Source organism: Podarcis bocagei (assembly GCF_964188305.1).
Source record: "Podarcis bocagei genome assembly, chromosome: 5".
Taxonomy (NCBI): Eukaryota; Metazoa; Chordata; class Lepidosauria; order Squamata; family Lacertidae; genus Podarcis; species Podarcis bocagei.
The window spans coordinates 70,807,091-70,824,753 of NC_138129.1; the positions used below are offsets into that span (position 1 = coordinate 70,807,091).

The following is a 17,663-nucleotide window of genomic DNA, read 5'->3' on the forward strand; positions in this document are numbered from 1 at the left end:
ATAAATCTGAGCTGACTGCAAGAAGATCAAACCTATCCATTCTTGAGGAAATCAGCCCTGAGTGCTCACTAGAAGGACAGATCCTGAAGCTGAGGCTCCAATACTTTGGCCACCTCATGAGAAGAGAAGACTCCCTGGAAAAGACCCTGATGTTGGGAAAGATGGAGGGCACAAGGAGAAGGGGATGACAGAGGATGAGATGTTTCGACAGTGTTCTTGAAGCTACCAGCATGAATTTGACCAAACTGCGAGAGGCAGTGGAAGACAGGAGTGCCTGGCATGCTCTGATCCATGGGGTCACGAAGAGTTGGACACGACTAAACGACTAAACAACAACAACATAAATCTGAGCTACTGGGTTTTTTAAAATGTATTTCACCCTTGTTTTCTGAATATCATTTCAGTGCTGATTTTATGCTGTTTATCACAGCCATAATCCCCCCCCCCATTAATGTTAGTGGTACAGAAAACCTTCACAGAGAAATAAATAAATGGTCAGCTTACAATTCTGCTATTTGCACTGCCCTCACTAAAGTCTTCTGAAACGGAAGTTGGCAGCAGAAGGAACCACTGAAGCTGGCAAAGAGCTGCGGGAGACATGCAGGAGGAGACATTCCTGCTGCTCGCTCTGGTCCTTGCCTTTAGGCATGCTTAAACAGATTTTAGTTCAAGTGCACCTTTCCTTCTTATTTAATTTTAATTTGTCTAACAACTTAATAATCCCTTCAGGGAATGTTAGTGCTATAATAAAAGTATGCATAAAGTCCATAAATATATAGCCAGGCAGGAGTTCTTAACAAGTTCCTCCTCACTATTTAATGGTCAGGTGATATCCCGCAACACTTTCAAGGTTGAAGAAGGAGAAATTAGAAGCTTAGCTGCTGTGCTGGTTACCTCTCATTGAAGAGCTGCTGTAACTGAATCTGGAAGAACAAAGCATAATCCTGCAGAGCTTTCAGGAATATATTTATTATCATTGTCTCTCTAATATCTATCAGCGAAGGCTGGTTTTTGGGGTGGGGGCTTAGATTTCTAAAAGACGTCATTGTACGTGTTATATTTGCACAAAGAGTGGGGGAGCAATTTCAGCAATGATGTCTAACTTCAGAAATGGCATTTAACCCTCTTTCCACTAGCCATTTTGCTTGCAGAGTTCTAGATGCCTACTTAGCCTAACAAGCATCAGCTGGAAACTAAAATAAGGGTATTTCCCTCTGCATTTTAGGTGCTTTTTCTAAATGCTTTGTTCAGGATGCTGTGTGAGCATTTGCGCACCACCCCCTGTTTGTGAGGCATCAGTTTACAGGAAGGGATAAAGTTGCACAGTAAAATATTTCTTCTTACAAACAAAATTGGATAGTTGTACACTGCTGCAGGATAAGTGATTTAGCCTAGCCACAAACTGGATTGAAGCCCATAGCTTAGTTGCTTAGTTGAATTATTATTATTATTATTATTATTATTATTATTATTATTATTCAGATATAACAGAAGGAAATATGGGGAGATAGAAACATTGCTAGCTGACATTAACAATAAGGATATTCCTTCAATCTTAACTCAAACATGTTCATTAACATATGCTGTTTGTTTGTCCAAAAATGTATCTAAATGAGATTAATCATTCTAGGTCATGTGTTTAAAAGCAGGGAGGCTGTAAGATATTCAGACAACTGAGTACTAGGATGGTGGGCATTGGTCTTTCAAACCTTGAAATATAAGTCACTTTGCAACCATATGGGCCTACAGGATCTACTTTCGTTGCCCATGTCTTGCATGCAAAACATGCCAGGTTCAGTCCCTGAAAACTCAGAGTAGGAGGAAGTGACATAGGCAGGGGGTGAACCAAAAAAAAGTGGTGTCGTTACCTGGGTGCCCCTTACTGGGAGAGACAAAGAGAGGGGTGAGATGGTGGTGAAGTCAAGGCTGCATAAATTCAGAGGTAGGACTGCTATGCATCTGCGCAACCCGAACCTTGCCGCCAACCTGCCTCTTTTGTTGTTGTTGTTGTTGATGATTAAATGTTTATACCACCCTTCATCCAAAGATCTCAGGGCAGATGAAAAATAAAAGCACAAAAAAGAACCAAAACCACACCCACACACCCTCCCGCGAACACATTTAAAAGGCCACAGAATATTAATCAGCCCAAGACCTGGTTGAAAAGGAACATTTTCGTCTGGTGCCTAAAGATATATAATAAAGGTTCCAGACCAGGGGTTGGCAAAGTTTTTGTGGCTTGGGCCGGTTTATGGTCCCGCAGATGCCGCAGTGGGCCAGAGTGTGCGCACACACGCATGCGCAAACGCTATTTCTGGTGCTCCTTCTGGAGCGGAGGAGGCACGCGCAGCTTCCCATTGGCTACAGGAGCTTCCTGCAGCCAATGGTAAGCCGGCCAGCATCATGGAAGGCAGTCCCTGCTCTGCTCTGTGCCTTTTTAGCGCGGTGCATGGGCGCTGACCGATTGGATCCATGGGCCGGTCATACGACCCCTTAGGGGCCTTAGTTTGCCAACCCCTGCTCCAGATGAACCTACCTGGGGTGACCATTTCGCAAAGCAATAGCATCAGGGACCAGGGATTTCCCCAGCCCTTGATCTAGAAAAGCTTGCTGGTCACTTCGCTGGTCACCTTTACCAGTTAACTGAGGAGCTGGTAAACAGGATAGTTACTATCCCTCACTGCCTATGTTCTGCTCCCTCCCAATAAGTGGCAGCAATGCTCTGTGGCTCTTTCCCACCAGGTGAGCCATTCCTGCAGGTAGGATTGGGAAGGAATCCTCTGTGCAACTCTGGGGAGTCACTGCCAGTCAGCATAGAAAATTCTGAGCTAGACAGACCAACAGTCTGATTCAGCCAAAGCTAGTATCCAAAGATACACACACACACACACACACACACACACACACACACACACACACACACACACTTGTGGTAGTCTGTATGCTTGTGTGTCCATCCACTGCCATGCATCATGCATATTATGTCATGTGTAAATTGAACATGCAGTGTCGACACAGATAAGTGTATGTGTGGTGCATCTGATAGCCATGATCCTTCTATCCGTTATTATTTTTTTGGAGGTGGAAGAATGATGAGATCAGGTATGTGCACTTGAGTGCATGCGCTCAGTGGAGATGTTCACTCTGGCCCTGCCACATGCGCAAGACTTCTAGAGTGGAGAAAGAGTGAGCTAGCTCTCAGACACATTGATTATCCAGTTCAAACAAGCTGCTTTGGAGCAGAGGAACTTCAGCTGCTTTCCAGCCCTATTAAATTCTACATGTTGATCCACTGGGCACAACCTGGGAAGAATTAGGCAAGACTGGATGTTAAGTGCTTCACTGTGTTCTTAAGTCCCATTGATTTCAAGGGAACTTAAGTGCAACCATCTTTTACTAGATTGCACCAATGGAATTGGAAAGATTGCTGGTGCGAGTAAAATTATGCACTTACAATAGGATTATGAATGCATTTCTGTCTGTAGTAATTATGGTAATTTATAACCACTTTTCAGGGGTTCCCCACCACCTCTTACTCTGTTGAAATGTTTACATTTGAGCGCCTATACATTGTGTAGCATATGTTCATAAGGAAAAGTTTAATGGCAATGAAGTCATGTTTGTGTGTTTTGCTTTTGTGTCTCTATGGCAAATCGCTTCACTTTCTTGACAAATCTTTATCCATGCCCTCTCTGTTCTTCTGCACGACATGCAAGGAAAACAAAAATCTTACTTTCAACTTATATTCAGAGAATCATTTTCAGAGCTATTAGGCATCACAGCGGGGGAAGGGAAATCAATGTTTCCTTTGATAGGGATGTATGTGAGAAAATAGTAATGCTGCATATATGATAGGTAGAAATTGCAAACAGACCTTATTTTTTTATTTCCTTCACACATGATTCTGTTTCCTCCACTCTGCCCAAACATCTCTCCTGAAGCTCCCCATATTTCCTTCAAGTGTAGCCAAGAATTTACGACACAATTCCATCTTCCTCCTCCTTCATAAACCATCTGCGTTCTTTCTCAGCCAGTCCCTACTGATGAAATAACCCCGTTGATTTGCTCTGTGACATATTTTACCCACAATGCCTCTGTCTTTGTAAACTGTGGTTTCAAAGCATGATGTTTTAGATACTTCTTCATCTGTGTCCCCATTTGCACTATACCTTTAAAGCACTATACCACTTTAACAGTCACAGCTTCCTCCAAAGAATCCTAAGAACTGTAGTTTGTTTAGGGTGCTGAGTGTTGTTAAGAGAACCATATTCTCCTCACAGAACTACAATTCCCAGAGTTCCCTGGAAAGAGGGATTGATTGTTAAACTACTCTAGTAATTGTAGGGTGGAGGAGTTCAACATTATGTGCATAAGTCTCCATTTGGACTAAAAGCATTAGAAGCATGGCTGCCTGGGGGCGTGGTCAGCAAGTGCATTAACATTAAAGGGGCAGCATGAATGGTGTGATCCTGCTCCTTCCACACATTCAGCAAACGTGGAGAAAAAGGTCCTCAAGTTAATTATAAATACAACAACCAAAATCCATCATTTTAATTCAGAACGAGGCAATTGAACTTGAGTTTATTATGGAGGCCAGTGTGGTCTTCCGAACAATTTAACTCAAGTCTCATAAGACTTTTCTCCTGGTAGAATAGGGATCATTAGATGTACTGCTGCACAAGGGTTTAATGGTTTTTGCATTTGTTTAAAAACAAGTAAGACATTGTTTTAAAAAAGATGCTTTTCTCCTGGGTTTTTCACAGGCACAGCCAATTTTTCAATGATAGTTATAACACTGTTTATATATTTATATTTACTGTTACAGCCCCTGGCTGCATTCCAGTGCCACAGATCCATACTCTGAGGCCAGTATAGGAATAGTTCCCATATACTGAGCCAAGAGGACTTAATTGCCAATGGAGGCAAAGAACTGGTATTAATTCTGGGAACTGCAGATTCTATTCTCCTAAAGTAAATAAGAACAGCAATAGCAATAGCAATAGCACAAAGAATAAGAAGAAAAATCACAATCAGTGCTTTTGTATTACTTCAAGTGTTATCCATCCAGATCTGTTTTGTTTGTTTTTATATCTAGCCTTATCTTCATGTGTGAAACATAGACATCCCATTTGCTTCATGCTCAATTGCTTGCAATTTTCCCTCTGATTCATACATTTCTCCTGCTTTGGAAATGCTACACATTCCTGTAATCAGACTGTATGCCCATGTTGCAGTTGTCTGAATGATCACATTGTCTGCTGTTTGAATTGCACTCCTGCTGCTGGTTCGCTGCCCCTAATTATTTTTGTTTTAGCATTTGTCCCTGATTTCTCAGTCAGGCAGTTGAAAGAGGCCGTGTCATCCTCTGAGAGGTGTTTAATCAAGGGATGAGTAATCAAACAAAAAGCTTTTTGGGGAGGGGTGGAAGTGGAAGAAATGATATTGTCTGGCCGGTTATTATGTTTTCTCTTCTCGACACTTAAATAGAGTTCCTGCAGAAACCCGGGGTGCTGCCCATTAGCTTGGAGGGTTGGGCTGCCTGAATAAGTGGATGGCTGCTTTGTAAAGAGGGAGTGGTAAAGGAAACAGGCTAAAAAAGAGAGAGAGAAATCAATGAAGTTGAAATGCGCTCTAAGCACACCTACTTATCATCTCCTCGCACTCCACATGTCATCCAGCTGCCAAACTCTGAAAACATCTGGGTAGGTGGCTCTGCACGTACATGTCGGTGCGCTGATATGCTCACCCATTTGGGTTGGTCGGAAGGGACTCCGCCGGTTCCTCTGAGGTGTAGCGACATGTATCAGGGCTTGACTATAAATTTCATTGCATTGCTGTGGCGAACAGAGAAATGAGTGAGGAAATATCTGATTAAAGTGTGCATTGCTGCTGAGGCAACCGCATGTTGCCATAGCAATCGAGATGAAATGTGCAAGGAGTGAGATAATTAAATCTAACCCCTTTAGAAGTTTTTGACAGTCTATGCACTGCCAATAAGGAGGGGGGACGAGTTATATCTGGCATTAAAGATAAAACCCATTCCTTGTGAAAGTACAACTTCTTGTTGATTTTGTTGTTGTTCCCTTATTTGAATGCTCCCTTTAATAATCGGATGCAGTTTTGACCTTGGCTTGTAACAGCCTGATCTGGTTTATTGTTCCATGGGAACTGCTACACAAAATATCCAGCTATATGTTTTTTCACTCTCTTACTTACAGTACAGTAAAGCCTGGCTGTCACGTCTTAGATTATGATTCAATAATATCTAGAACGTACTGCCCTCTTCAGGAACTGTCGATTAAAAAACAACAACAAGAACTTTTGAATGTGTTTATTGATTTATGAAGTGCAAGGAGTAAATGTGACCTTATGAGGCTTATAAGGTGCAGGGAGTTCATTGCATTTAGTGGTATGAGCAGTAAGCTAGCATACATTGGTCAGGCTGAAATGTTAATAGAAGAAGAAGAAAAAGTGTTGGAAAGCAACAACTTTAAAAAAATGTTGTCATGGGGTTGGACTAGTAATTCCAGAAAATAATTGGCAGCCCGGTGAAGCACTTTAGCGTGATGAGTTCTAGGGTGGCCAGGTAGCCCAAGTGCCAAAGAATTTATAGCACAGAATGTCACAAGAGACATCAAGCAGTATGCGCCTTAAAATTCAAGACTAAATTCAGAAAGGAATTTAGTTTAATTACATGTTTTATCTTAGGGAGAAGAAGAAGAAACAAAACCAAGGTCACTTGCAAAGTGTGCTTCCCACTTTAGTGTAGCCGGATTACATTCTAGGTTAGTAAGATTTTGAAGCAGCGAAACCACATTGGATGGGTGGAGGCTGTGGTTATTTCCTACCCTGCCACCGCCTTTGGGCAGGTGCAATACAGGTGGAGAAGGCTACGTGACCTCTCTCTTTCCAGTGTTATTAGTGCAGGGTGGGACCTGGCTATGTGGATTCAGTAGCCATTGCTACACAGGTAATATCAGCAAAACAATGATGATGCATTTCTAAGTTTGGAACTGATGTACTCAGACTGGGTGCGGTGCACTGATACCATTTGCAGTGTCATGGACATAAGAAACTGCATTATTTTCAGAAGAGGCTGTTTGTTCATCTAATCCGGTATTACATTCTGAATCTCCATGCAGCTTTCCGTGGTCTTTGCATCACCTGCCACCTGAGCATTTCAACTGGAGATGTCAGCAGAAGTGGATCACTAGGGGCGGGGAAGGATCCACTATGCTAGCTCCCCAGCAGGTGGGTTGCTTTTGCTTACTGGGAGGGAAAGGTGAAATGGCCAGGAGGTTGGCGCACTTCAAATGCAGTGGCGGGGGAAATTGGGCACTCCTCGCACTGCATTAACCTCATCGCCACCTTGCCCTTCCCCCTCCCCTTCCAGGTAAGCAACATTAATCCACCTACTGGGAAGCTGGTGTTGCTGTTCCACTCCACCCAGTGAGTCACTTGTGGAATTGAATGTGGGATGTTCTGCATGCAGGACACATGTTCTTCCACTGAGCGCTGGCTCCCCTGTTGCCTAGCCCGGAGTGTCAATCAGCCAGCTTTGGAGGGGAGGGTGGGCTCAACTTCCTAGGCACCTAGCAAGCTAGGCTGCATGAGACAAGCAAGGTAGGGAACACACACAAATGCTGATTTATTTATTATTATTATTATTATTATTATTTGAAAACAGGACAAAAGGCATCCTGTTTGGGGGCCAAACGGGACAAGGGAAACTGTGGTCGCAAAGTGTGACAATCCCATTTTTTATAAGATGGGTGGCAACCCTAGTTGGTTCCTTTTCCCATAAGGAACACAGTGACTTGCTCCCACAGTCCCTAGCTGATGGCCAATCCACTAGGCAAGACCTGAGTAGTAAACTAGGAGAAATGAAAGCAACTGCCTCAACAAACCTAGATGCTTAACAACTACAGTTAGACAATGTGGGTTTTTCTTGGTCTCTGTGGTGTTTGGATTCCATGTTTCAAATCTGTCCTCCAATTTCACAAAAGAAGCCTCCATTTTTTTCTGCCTCATCTTCAAGGCACTTTAGAGTTTATTTAGAATTTCTGTGAGCACAAAGTTTTGAGATCACCTTATTGCTGCAAGATAGCCAAGGGTGTGTGTGTGTGTGTGTGTGTGTGTGTGTGTGTGTGTGTGTGTGTGAGAGAGAGAGAGAGAGAGAGAGAGAGAGAGAGAGAGAGAGAGAGAATTTCTTTCCGGTAAACATTTCTCAAGCACTCTGCAGCCAACTCTCCATGCTTCCTGATCTGAAAAAGGCCCATGAGAGATATTACCTCATGATCCCTTTCCCCGGAATTTAATTGAAGTGTGGGCAACTGGGAAGGTTACAAAGTACCAGACCAACCATTGGTGAGAGCTGATTTGCAGAATGAAAGAAAGGAAACTCCCTTGCTCACATGCACCCTTAGTCACCTCAAAAGTAAGTTAAGCAGCCACTGACAAACTTGTACCTAACCATGAGAATGTCTAGTAGTTCCTGTTCTACTGACTGACTTCCCTTTTCTCACTGTTCAGTTTCAGCTACAGATTTCTCTTTGCATCCCTGTCTGACCCACCATATATACTGTAAGCTGATTAAAGAAAGACAGCATATTTTTTTCTGTTTTCTACTGTATCATACCATGTTGGTGGTGCTAAATGAGCTGTGATTTCCTGAATGAGCTAGAGTGAAAGGGACCTTTGCCTTGGGTCCATTGTCACATAAAACATCAGATTCTCTGTGCAATCTGGAGGAATTTTAAAACAGGGCTATTGCTTGTCTAATAATGGCTAGGGTCTTGGGCTTGGATGTAGCAAATTCAGGTTCATTTTTCCACTTGGCCGTGAAACTCAGTGGGTTATTAGTCACTATTTAACCTGACCTGCCTTTCAGGGACAATCCTATATATACTGCTTTGAGCTCTTTGGAAGAATAGAATAAATATGTGATACACAAATGAATCTGAAGTACTAATGGCTTTAAAAAGTGTAGGAGAATGGAAAGTCCACAAATTGATTCATAGCTGTGGCTTCAATCTAATGCAAAAAAGCAGCAGCATTGATTTTCAACATAGGACAAATTCGCATGACCATAATGTCTTCTCTGAACACACATACCCCCCCCCCCATAAGTGACTTATTTCAGCTGTCCTTTGACAGATGCCCAGGTGGATCCTTTACTTGTGAATGTTTTCAGCTGAGGTCCCAGTTGCTTCTCATCACATTGTGAATATGACTATGGTTAGCAACGTAATGAGAGCCAGTATGGTGCCCTGGTTAGAGTGATGGACTAAGACCTGAGGGAAAGGGGTTCAAATCCCCGCTCAGCCATGAAGCTCACTGAGTGACTTGGGGGTGGTTGTTGCCTCTCAGCTTAACCTACCTTACAGGGTCGTTGTGAAGACAAAAGGAGGACATGGAGAGCCAAGTATGCCACCTTGAGCTCATTGGATGAAAGGTGGGGTATAAATCAAATGATAAACATGGCATCTTCAAGCTGCAACATGTGGTTAAACTGGGTTCTAGCCTTTTTGTTAGCCTGTCTTTGCACAAATGTGGAAAAAGCTCACCAAAAACTTTAAAAGATGGAAGTCATCCCAGTGCATCTCCTTCATAGAATCATAGAGTTGGAAGAGACCACAAGGGCCATCAAGTCCAACCCCCTGCCAAGCAGGAAACACCTTCCTCAAACACCATCTTGCCCTGGGGTGGGGGGGGGGAGATGATGGAACAGCCTGGAGAGCTGCCCACCCTCTCATTCCAGTTCTTCCAGTTGAGATGGTTTCCCTGCCACCCAGCCCTGACAACCACACCTCGTGGCTGCTCAAGAACCATTTTGCTCTTAGATTTGGTCCTCCTTCACCCTTGAAACTTCTCTTTGCTGTTCATTCAATCATTTCAATTGATGATTATTGTGTGGCCATTTCTGTTTAATTCACTCTGTGGAGCCTGCTTGAAAAGCAATAATATAATAATATATAATAATACAAAATATAATGTATACTCTGATTTTTGTGATTACTTTCAGGGGCCCTGAGCACCCACAGAATTTAACTAGGGCTTCCTAAATAGATATAGGATGTTTCTGGGAGACACTTTGTTTTGTATTTTGCTTTGTTTTGTGTTTCTAGCTATTGGTTTGTTTCATTTGTGCGTGTGGATGCTGATGTTTGGGGAGTTAGGCTCCCCATGGATAAGGGCATAATAACTAATAACATTTCTTTGCTTTCCAGGGTACTTTTGGCACAATGATAAATTTCATCTTCCCCAGAATGGTAAGCAGAAAACTATTCTCTGTATCTGACACCAATGAATACAAAGGAGAACAAGCAAAATTGTCATTTGAAAATAATGAAAATTCACTTAAAAATAAATATGCAACTTGATAAGGGTATTATTCATGCAGCTATAAACATCTGAATATTTAAACCCTGTAAAGCCATCTTTAAAATTCCCATCTAATTTTTGTCTAGTATTTTTGGTTGTTGTTTCTACAGAAACATAAAGATTTACCATCTCTGCTGGAAATGCTTTAGAAACCTGGTGTGTTCGCCAATGTGTTTTGCTGCATAATTTATTGTAATATATACATACCCACACACATAAATATGGTTTACGTTCTATCAGTTGAGAGAGGAATTGTATCTCTGCTTTAGATTGAGAGAGGGTTAGGCCTATATAATGTTTTACTGTGTTGAACTGTATAAAAATTGATCCTTATTTATGTTCCACCAGGGTTTTGCTGCATATGTGAATTTAAAATGGTATATTTTCAGAATATAGACACCACATCCTGAGTAAAAGCTGCATGCTACCATTTTGTAAAAAACAACAACACCCAGATATTTTCTAAGGTTCTCCCCAGCACTACCCCAAGACTGGGAAAAAGGCAATATTTATTCTACTCTTTGATCATAGCATCTTTGCAATCAAATAAAATGAAAAATTCATCATATTGTACGTGAAAAGGTCACCTTAAAATGAGACTTCATAGAAAAGGAGCCTGAATGAGATAAACCAACTGTTAAGGAGACTTGTGTTCAACAGCTCTTGAAATAGGCCTCTATTCCCCACCTCAACATCATCTCATTCCTCAAACATTTGGTTGGAAATAAACATAAAGCCATCATGCATTTGAACTGTTTTGACAATGGGGGAAAATATTGCTGGAAAAAAGTAGTTTCTTCCAAGCACTAATGTAACCTCTTCTTAGTCTTACAGCTGAAAGCTTTCCTGTCTAATCCCAGAAGAAACTTTTCAAAAAAAGGCAATTATTCAAGAACTTAAATGCAAAGATGCATTAAAACAATGGAGGGCTTAAAATGTGTGCCAAGCTGATTTTCTGTTGTCTTTGATACAAAAGCAGAGGCGTTCACGGGATTTAAGAAAACCTATAACATGGTTTCAAGACTGGAGGAGTTGTGTGTGTGTGTGTGTGTGTGTGTGTGTGTGTGTGTGTGTGAAATAAAAGTTAGATATCTTTGTTGATTCACTGTAGACAGGCTAGGGAGCTTTTGTGGTAGGGACTGACTCAATATATTGTGCTTCCCCAGGAGACTGTAGTGTGCAAGTCCAAAATGTGATCACAGAGCCCAACTAACTCTTAGATAGCACACACCACCCGTGATCTCAGTATCCTCTGCCCCATGCTATGCTGGTGTGTACTGACTCAGGCCTCACCTTGAGTACTGTCAAAGACCCTGTATCCTTTGCATACAAATGGGCATATTGGCATGAGGTAACTGTCAATACAGATCATATAATGCCTTCACCTGTAAAAGCCACCCCTAATGCGAGAAGTGAGGTTAGAGCAGGGGTCTGCAACCTTTAAGACAAAAAGAGCCACTTGGACCCGTTTCCGAAGAAAAAACAACAACTGGGAGCCGCAAAACCATTGCGACATTTAAAACAAATATATCTCCGGAGCCACAATCTGACAGTGGGCGGGAAGGTGACGTCGGGACGGTGCGTGACTAACGCACGCACCGCCCCCATGCGACGTCACAGCCAGTACAGCGCCCGCCACAGTGAGGAGTGTCGGGGTGCACAATGCGCCTCCTCCCCTCGCTAGTATCCGCTCCGGAGCCGCAGCAAAGATGTAAAAGAGCCACATGCGGCTCCGGAGCCGCGGGTTGCAGACCCCTGGGTTAGAGGGAACCAGGTGGAGGGCCTTCTCAGTTGTGGAATGCCCTCCCATCAAATAAACAACTATCTGACTTTTAGAAGACATTTGAAAGATGTTTGATGTTTTAATTTGCTGGAAGCCACCCAGAGTGGCTGGGGCAACCTAGTCAGATGGGTGGCTTATTATTATTATTATTATTATTATTATTATTATTATTATTATTATCCCTGCATCCTTGGAAACTTTTGTTTATGTTGGCAACGCATGAGGTTTTTCGGGGTGAACAGTACAAAACGAGAGAATCCTTTGTCTTTAGGTGCAAAATGAATCACTTCTATCCATGTCAGGGCTGAGGACTATATATAAAACAAGGAGCTGTCTCATTGTCTTGGTTGGCTGCCAAAGCTTTCCTATGGTGAAAGAAGTGGGAGAACCGGGTCAGTAGGTGTAGTGCCAAGGCTGACTTTCAGAGAGAAGGGTGTCACACTTAAGAATCGTTTCAGTGAGACTATCACAGAAAATGAATCAGCAAAGAGATGCACCCAGTGCCGTATGAAAAACTCCAAAGGACATTTTATTCAAAGTGGTACAGAGGCAGACAAACGATAAGCAAAGCTTAATTGTCACTCTGTCCTGAAAACCGGGGAGCATAAACTGAGGCACCCAGAGGTCACTAGCATCTTAAAGCAAGTATTTCTGGTGACTATTCAAGTTGCTCTGTGTAGGGGCTAGCAATAAATCTGCTAGTGCATTGGCAAAGCTAAGCAGGGTCTGGTTTCAAAGTGGATGGGGAACTGTGTGTTGAGTTTCCTACATTTGCTAGTGTGATGTGTGGTCTAAACCACTGAGCCTCTTGGGCTTGCCAATCAGAAGGTTGGCAGTTCATATCCCCGTGACGGAGTGAGCTCCCATTGCTCTGCCCCAGCTCCTGCCAACCTAGCAGTTTGAAAGCACACCAGTGCAAGTAGATAAATAGGTACTGCTATGGTGGGAAGGTAAATGGTGTTTCCGTGCGTTCTAGTTTCCATCATGGTGTTCCGTTGCGCCAGAAGCGGTTTAGTCATGTTAGCCACATGACTTGGAAAGCTGTCGGTCTGAAAGCGAGATGAGCACTGCAACCCCATAGTCACCTTTGACTGGGTATAACCACCCAGGGGTCCTTTACCTTTACCCTTTTTTACCTGTTTGCAAGGTTTTGGACTAGATGAACCTTTGTGGTCCCTTACAACTCTACAATTCTATTATTTATTCTTTGTAGCTTACCCTTCCAGACCCAGGCTCACCCCCACCACACGTTTCAGTATGACCCCCCTCTTCCTTCCTTTTTCTCCCATACAACCATTCCTGGAAGCAAGAATTAATTTGAGGCAGGACTTCCCAAGGCATTGCCACAGGTGCTATTTCATTTTTATGGCTTGGCCCCGGAAGATATCAATATTATTCGTAATCCGAGTGGGTGTGTGAGGCTAGACAGGTTCCCTTGTCTTTCCCACACCACTGAGCAGCCTCCCATTGGATAAAGGCTCGCACGCCCTGGCACTTTTCAATGAAGCACTTCCTGAACCAGAAAACAGGCCCACTCTTCTCACTGACTCACTCAGATCACCTTCACTCTAAACTTGTGGCTCCCTCTTGCTTTCAGATGCTGCTTGGGTTCTCCTGCAGTGCGGTTCTAGAGCTCCCAGGAATGATCAGGGCATAGATGACAATTTCTGACTGCCCCCGAGATGATCTAGGTCATTGAGGGTGTTCTTTTTACATCTTTCCTTTTTCCACATTGCCTGCAGTGCAGGATAAGCCAGAGAAACAGAAGAACTGGCTTTGTGAGCATTGTTTGCTCAAACAATGGAAGGTGTGTCCACATGAAGAAGCTCATTCCAGGCCAGGGGAAGGAAGCAGGGCTGAGCTGTTCATTCCTCTCATTGTATCCTACAGATTCTGGAACAAAGAATTAGTCCTCATTTCCATATGATCATGTGCATCATCGTCTTTTATTATTTGCTAAATATTTACAGTTTGCTAAGAAGCATGAAGCTGAACTACAAAGTCATTTTATGTTTTTATTTTATTTTTGTCTTACTCTTTCTCCAAGAAGCTCAGGACAATCTGCACAGCCCACCATCACACACACACCCTTTAATTTGCACAACCACCTGGTGAAGTTGGTTAGCCTAATAGAGAGTGACTGGCCCAAGATCACCTAGTGAGCTTCATAACTGAGTGGGGATTCGAACTCATCTCCCCCAGGCCTTGGTCACTACAACAACACTTTCTACCCAATATCACTCATGTGGGGAAGGGCATTTGCAAGAAGTATATTTACTGAGGACAGAATCACATGCTATTGTAGCAAACATATGCTCCCAAACCTATTTTTTGCTGTAATGGCATTAATACAGGGAAGAACAGAAAAAAGTAGGCAGGTGGGATCCTTAACCTTTCCCATGCCCACCGCTCTCCCCTACGAATGCTTCTAAAAGTTCCCCCCTCCTCCCCCTGAGTTAGGTTTCCTTTCAGTCTCTACCCGATGAAGGAAAATGATCTTGGGTGGACATTGGTGTGATTAAGCACCTCTTCCTTCCTGCTTTCCAACTCTCTCTTGTAACTTGCTAAGCCCTGCATTCAGGCATCTTGACAAACAGGTTTGGGAATAAGCATTTGCTGAGATAATATGTAGTTTTGCCTCCAACTGAACAGGTAAGCACTGTGATCAGATCTGCACTGTACATTTGAAGTGCATTTAGCACACATTTAAACTGTACCTTACTCCACACAAAGCTACAACTCCCAGCACCCTGGACAATAATCTATAGTTCTTTGTGGTCAGTCTTGTGCTATAAAAGTGTGCTAAATGTGCTTCAGATTATTCTTTGATTCTGTGTATGGTATGGATGTGGTCTAAGAGGCGCTATGCGGAGATCCCCCCCCCCCCCGGCAACAAATAGGGGGAGGATTTACACTGGGGAAAGGGAGAAAAGAATTCCACAAACTTTTTCAGCACGTCATGTTCCCAACTTTCAAAGGGGCCACATGAGGCTACTGATTAGGTTCCCCCACACCCAAACATACACAATCTTAATCACAGATCTGGTCACAGCTAGTTTGACTCTGAGCGGATAAACCAAGAAGACCACAGTTATTAGTGTGTGGCAGGGTAGAATGATGTTTAGTGTTTGGGGTGGGGTGAGCAAGAATGAGACTTTGCATGATTACCTTTTACTTCTGAGGCTGAATCCTGGACAAAGTGCTAGTTTTTTTGCCCCCCCCCCCAAAAAAACCTGTCTATTCATTAACAGAACACTGAATATTAAAATGAGGTTGTTAGTCAATTTCTCATTTATTCTCACTTCTGGACTTGTGTTCAGGGTCATTAAACCACTCGTTTGATATTTTTTCACATAATAAAAGCCAAACTGAACTCACCCATATCATTTCCATTGATGTAGTTAAGAGTGTTTTTGTTTTGCTTTAAGGGATTTTGTTGTTGTTGTTATTGTTTCTAGATCATATGTAGGGTGATAAATGTCAGATAGCCAAAGAAAATAAATTGTGGAATGTAATTAATCTGCACCTTTAACAAAACACACTTTCTTTCTCATTTCCACCTCTTGCTGTGCTTAATGAATAAAGATTAAATGCACATTACTATGAATAGTCAAAGCATTCTAGGTTTTAATCAAAACGTTTTTCCTGCACTCTGTATGCTAATGAATGATCTGATACCTGTAAATGTTAAATGCAGACCATATACTGCCGAGAATTTCATTACATATCAGCAATATTATTTTTTTTAAGGTTAAAAACTTCCATTCATGCTCTCCAGTCCATGCATATACCACATGCATTCCAGCACACAGCTTAGATTGTAAGATCCTCAGAACAGGCTGCTGCTGCTGCTGTTGTTGTTTACTGAAACAATATCATATACATTAGTGCTGCTATGTAAATAATAAATAAACAATAACACTTTCATGGGAACGTCTGTAAATTCCTGCAAACCATGTTAGATTGTGGCTTTTACCTCTCAGAGAAATGTAAAATATCTATATTTCTTCTTATACGTTAGAAATAGCTTTGGGGATGCTGGTGTCACTTATCTGATCAGTTCATTTTTAAGGAATGAAATTCATCTTAATTAGTAAAAACAATAGATGGATAGGCTCCTCTCTCTCTCTCTCTCTTTCTCTCTCTCTCTCCTTCTTATTTTTCAAGAGGTAGTTCACTCACTGTGCAGTTTATCAGCTGTAGATTATCCCGATAAATGACAAGTTCTTGTCTCCAGCTTTGTAACCTCTTTGTCAGACATCACCTTGTTCGACCAAATAGCTTACTTGATGTGCGGCTGCCCCAATTGTCTGGCACCCTACCATAGCTGGGCCATATGCCAGCTTGAGCTCCACAACTATTTATGGCTTTGTGCATTCAAAGTTCAGCTATGCAAATCACAACTATTAAAAAAAGAAGGCACTGCAGATTTGTTTTTGAGATGTATTATGTGGCTCGCAAGGTCAAATCATTTGTTTTCTCTCCAGTAAAATACAGTTTTGTCAGTAATGATCGAAAAGATCATCACCTTTTTTTTAAAGCTGAGTCAAATTGAATGTAAACATCTCTTCACTCCTCTGCTAGGAAAAAAAACACGTATCATGTGGCACACTTTTAATAGTGCATAGAGAAGAAAGGGGGCACAGAATACAAGATGATATGCAAAAGTAACCTTTGTAGTGCATAATTAATAATGAGGACAGGGGAGAACCCTACAAATTTGGAGAAAATGGTGAATATGGGAGGGTCAGTTTTGAAGTATAAATTTTCACCCACCAAACTGGATAAGGACAAGGTAGAAAGAAACATTCTGCAGCAACTTAGGCTGTTAACTTAGTTGGACTCCTGTGCATTTCACAAATTACTTGGTTAGATTTACATCCAGGGATTGTCTTGGTAGGGAGATACTGTTGTTACAGGAAAATGTTTACTTGTTAAATTTGTGCTTGTCTTGCAACTGTCAAGAAAAGAAAAGAAAATGGAAGTCAAATAAAAGTCTTGGGTAACAAACAAAAACATGGCAACATAGAGACTCTTTTTCAATCCTACCTGGAGATGCCAGAAATTGAACGCATATGCCTTATCTATATTGCCATGTTACCCGATAATGGAACAATCCCAGAAATCTTTATAGCTTGGGAGATTTAGAATGCCTTATGCAGTTCATGTCTACTTAGAAATAAATCCCACTGTTCATTAGGATTTGCTTCCAGGTAAATGTGTATAGGATAGCAGCCTACAAATTCACACACAAATTCTTCCTTCCCAGGGCTTAAAGTTAGTTGGTCCTACTGACACCCATGGAGCCATAATTAGCCGGTTGTTATAGGACTAGCCACCATTTGTGGCAGGCTGTGGGAGTCCAAGGTTTTGCAATAAAAGACAGGCATACTCCTTTCCTTCACCAGCATTCCCACAATGCATTGCAACTGCTGCTCAAAGTGTGTGGTCAGGCCTTTCAACAGAGCCATGGTCACAGGGTATGTAAGGCACAAGC

At 42.3% G+C, this 17,663-nt stretch overlaps 1 protein-coding gene and 1 long non-coding RNA gene across 2 annotated transcripts in view; one reads left to right on the plus strand and one right to left on the minus strand.

Moving 5' to 3' along the window:
• LOC308586820 overlaps positions 1–16,553 on the minus strand; it is a 53,272-nt gene extending 36,719 nt beyond the window's left edge. Inside the window, exon 1 of the long non-coding RNA XR_014008066.1 lies at positions 16,349–16,553. This is a non-coding gene — a long non-coding RNA (uncharacterized lncRNA). The remainder of the gene's footprint in view (positions 1–16,348) is intronic.
• The window catches only part of ADGRL2 (adhesion G protein-coupled receptor L2), a 250,265-nt gene continuing 242,849 nt past the window's right edge, over positions 10,248–17,663 (plus strand). Inside the window, exon 1 of the mRNA XM_081193663.1 lies at positions 10,248–10,271. The gene's annotated coding sequence lies outside the window, so the exon portion shown is untranslated. The remainder of the gene's footprint in view (positions 10,272–17,663) is intronic.